Consider the following 4792-nt stretch of genomic DNA (forward strand, 5'->3'; position numbering starts at 1 on the left):
TCTGTCACCCAGGCTGGAGTGCAGTGGCACAATCTTGACTCACTGCAACCTCCGCCTCCTAGGTTCAATTGATTCTCTCACCTCAGCCTCCCAAGTAGCTGGGATTACAGGTGTGAGCCACCACGCCTGGCTGGAATCTGTACTTTGGAAATGTTCAGATGATTATCAAGAGCAGTCACTGTTGGGGACCCTGGAGCAGACGCTTTCTAGAGTGCCTTGCTAGGCTCTAACATTTTCTGACTCCAAAGCCTCTTTTAGCACATTCCACACAATTCAGTCCAAAGGCGATGTCAGCCCTCACAGTCAGCTCCCATGAGCAAATCAGTGCGTGATTCCGCATGTGCCAGGCTGTCTGTGTGCTTGGGCCCTGGGTCCTGTCTGTTTCTTGGTTAATTTGGCATTGAAGCCTGCATCTTGGGCTCACCTGGGGCCAGTTGCGCCTGGACCCTGACTTGCTCCAGAGGGGCCTTCTTGCGGTTGTGCTGTGGTCTAGAACACCAACTGCACCTGCCCTGAGTCCAAGAGCAGATTAGGAATCCTGACCAGCCTCCCCCGCACCCTTGATGCCAGCGTCCTTCACAGGAGTTTTGAATTCACAGAAATGTGTCTCCAGCTGTCTCAGAGTTATGAAAAGTCTCTGTGTTAATAAGGAGCTATGGAACGCCAGGGCTAAAGCTGTCTTTAACTCTTCTTTCAAAACATTCAATCCTGACATTCTTTGGCTTAGTAAATGGGGAGGAGGCTTTTGCATTTGTGTGGGGGCGAAGGAAGGAATAAACTGCGGCTCCCAGGGCTGACTTCTGTCCAGGAAACACAGGTCTAGACGTCCTCTGAGTGGCAGAGAGAATAGGAGAGTGGGACTCTGTGGTGGGAGTGACACTGTGGCCCCTCACCTGCAGGACACTCCAAGCAAGTGGGGTGGGGCTGCATGGGTGAGTGTTGGGGTGCAGTGAGCAGAGGAGGGGGTGCTGTGTGCTCACCCACCATGTGCTCTTGCCCACTGCTGTTGTGTAGGAACACGATCTAGTGTTGCCAAACACGGTGAAACTTGTGATTCTTGGAAGAAATCAGGAATCTCAATTTTACGTGAATTTTCCCAATTTTAAAATGATGACACATTTAATTTTTACAATTCCTTAGGCCGGGCATGGTGGCTCATGCCTGTAATCCCAACACTGGGAGGCTGAGATGAGAGGATCACTTAAAACCAGGAGTTCAAGACCAGCCTGGGCAACATAGCAAAACCCCATCTCTATTTAAAAAAACCCAAATCATTAAAAAAAATTCCTTAGACCAAGCAAATTGCACCTTCAGGCTATAGTCTGGGTAGAGTCCTAGCTGCAGGACTGGTCTGGGTGTGCTCTAATATTCTGCCCCCAAATAGGCAGAACCCCAAAGGAGGTCCTTACATCTTAAGAGCCTAAATCCATCTTACACTTGGTGACATCCTTTGTTGGAGGGAGAAGGAAGGCTCTGGCTCTCTAAAGCCTTAGGAATCTACTTTCTTTACCACTGTATAACAGCCTACTACAGCGCTGTGGATCAGCAGTCCTCACCTTCCTTCTCCCTCTGTCTGTCCCTTGCTCCCAATAAGCCCTGATGACAGAGAGCTCAGATAGGGCCCTCTCCCTGGCTCTGCTCAGGTGTGTAGCCAGGCTATAAGCTCTCACACTGTCTCCTTTCCCATTCTAGAAACAAACTTAAATCCAAGTAACAGAGAGGTACCCTGTAACATGAATCACTTTGAGCTATAATTTAGTTTTTAAAGGTAAATAATTTTTTTGAGACATGGTCTCACTCTGTTGCCCAGGCTGGAGTGCAGTGGTGCGATCATGGCTCACCACAGCCTCTACCTCCCGAGCTCAAGGGATCCTCCCACCTCAGCCTCCAGAGCAGGTGGGACTATTGGCATGCGCCACCAAGTCCAGTTAACTTTTGTATTTTTTGTAGAGACAGGGTTTTGCTATGTTGCCCAGGCTGCTCTTGAACTCCTGGGCTCAAACGATCTACCATCCTCAGCCTCCCAAAGTGTTGAGATTACAGGCATGAGCCACTGTGCCTACCAGGCCAAAGGTAAATAATGTGTGTAGTTTGATACTGTATCAGAAACTATTTGTGACACATGTCATAGCAAATGTGTGGTGACAACGGAATTTCTATATAGGAAACTCTTGGGAGTGGCATTTTGTTTGGGAGCAAGGAATGGTTAAAAGACTTTATGTAAAGCTACATTGTATATTTGTTGTATATTAAACTCTCTTTTTATTTATATTGCACTTTTTTTTTTTGAGACCGAGTCTCACTGTTTCACCCAGGCTGGAGTGCAGTGGCCCAATCTCGGCTCACTGCAACCTCTGTCTCCTGGGTTCAAGCAATTCTCCTGCCTCAGCCTCCTGAGTAGCTGGGACTATAGGCCTGCACCACTACACCTGGCTAATTTTTGTATTTTTAGTGGAGACAGGTTTTCACCACGTTGGCCAGGCTGGTCTCGAACTCCTGAGCTCAGGTGACCTGCCCACCTCAGCCTCCCAAAGTGCTGGGATTATAGGTGTGAACACTGTGCCCAGCCTAAATTGCACTTCTGTTTTAAAAACAAAGTTGTGATGGCTAATTTTATGTGTCAACCTGACTGGCCACAGGGTGCCCAGGTGACACCTTGTTTCTGGGTATGTCTGGGAGGATGTCTCCAGATGGAATCAGCGTTTGTACAGGGGTGGACACAGTAAAGTCGCTTGCCTTCCCCAATGTGAGTGGGCATCATCCAGTCCGTTGAGGGCCTGAATAAAACAAAAGGCAGAGGAAGGAGGAATTTGCCCCTTTTTTCCAGCCTCACTGCTTGACCTGGGACATTTTATGTGGTGAGCCATGATTGCAGCACTAAACTCCAGCCCTCCACTGAGATCTCATCCATCAGCTCCCCTGGTTCCCAGGCTTTCCAACTTGGGTCGTATTATATCACTAACTTTCCTGGGTCTCCAGCTTGCAGATGGCAGATCACAGGACTTCTCCACCTCTATGACCCCATGAGCCAATTCCTCATAATAAATTTCCTTTTATTTACATACACACACACACACCACACACACACACCTCCTACTAGTTCTGTTTCTCCGAACAACCCTAATACACAAAGAAAACCTCCAGGAGCCACGCCTTGATGCTGCCTCTGTGACTGGTCAGGACACATGCAAGGATAAGGAGGTATGTAGAGACCACTTTGCTCCAGATGGGGAGGAAAATGGTCGAATGAAGTCCCAGAACAACCCAGGGAAAGTGTAGACCCTACTGCTCAGGCAAAAATTCAATTTTGAGGGTGAGAATTTTCAGCCTGGTTCCTGAAAGTGTCCTAGACAAGGAAGATGCATTCTCACCACCACGCTGGGCCATTCTGGATAAAACCAAACCTGCTTCTTGGCAAAGGTCAGTGGTAATGTCAGTAGCGTCTCAGACACCTGCCCATGGATGCCTTCTGCCAGGCAGCCAGATGGCTCATTACGACCCACATGTAGCCCTCTAGGCCCAGTGCCCTGGCTTGGTGGCAGCAGATGGCCTGGGGGACAGGGGCTTGGTCTCATTGCTCAGAGTGTTCTCAGAGACCGTCTTGGGATTAGCAAACTCAGGGGACACCAAGGAAGATTTCCTTAGACCTGGGTGGACCCAACTTAGAGTTTACTTCTAAGTAACTAGTTCTAAACTCTAGAAAAGTAGAATAAAATGAAATATACTTATTACTTGCCAGGAAGTGGTTGAATTCTTGCTGTTACCATAATGCTACTATTTGGTATTATTTCAAGTAAGTAATCAGAGGGTTTCAATATTTAAAAATAAATAATGACTGGGCGTGGTGGCTCACCCCTGTAATCCTAGCATTTTGGGAGGCTGAGGCGGGCAGATCATGAGGTCAGGAGATCGAGATTATCCTGGCTAACACAGTGAGACCCCGTCTCTACTAAAAATACAAAAAACTAGCTGGGCGTGGTGGCGGGTGCCTGTAATCACAGCTACTCGGGAGGCTGAGGCAGAAGAATTGCTTGAACCCAGGAGGCAGAGGTTGCAGTGAGCTGAGATCACACCACTGCACTCCAGCTTGGGCAACAGAGTGAGACTTCGTCTCAAAAATAAAATAAAATAAAATGAAATAAAACAAAATAAAAATAAATAAATATACAAGAAAACCACTGACCCTTCACTAAATTGGTAGTTGTCATCACACTTAATCACTGCCTTGCCAGCATATCATTCCCTTCTGGAAAACCCGTCATCAGCAGCTGGCAGGAACTCACACCGTTCTTAAATTTATCTGTTAATAGATGGTTTGACTGCAACTTTTTTTTTCTTAACTTTTAAGCAGTAGCAATTCAACACTGAAAAGGAATGTGATGTTTATTGCTGTTTTCCCCCAGGAACAAAGAAATCTGGCAGGACACACACAGGTACAGCATGGACCTGCTTTCGGAGTTATGCATAATGATTTTTTAAGTTGGAGTGTGTTTGGATGAGGAGGGACAAGAAAGCTGCTTCTGCAGGGGAGGTGGTCCCCACTGCAGCTTCATCTGTCCCTAGGCCACCTCCCTGGGCCACCCCAGGCAGTCGTGCAGGACGTCATGTCCTGGTTGCTTTCCTCTGAGTCACAGAGCTCACCACAGCACTTCTTCCTCTGCCTCTTTCAGGCCTGGCCAGCCAGGAAGTCACAACCACAGCTAAGAGGTTCTGTGCTGAGCATCTTCAGTAGCCCCCAAGTGAGGCCAGAGGTAGATGGTAATGGGTCTGAGGCGTCTGAGGCTTGGGGCCA

The sequence above is a fragment of the Gorilla gorilla genome, chromosome 15, assembly GCF_029281585.2.
Source record: "Gorilla gorilla gorilla isolate KB3781 chromosome 15, NHGRI_mGorGor1-v2.1_pri, whole genome shotgun sequence".
Classification (NCBI taxonomy): domain Eukaryota; kingdom Metazoa; phylum Chordata; class Mammalia; order Primates; family Hominidae; genus Gorilla; species Gorilla gorilla.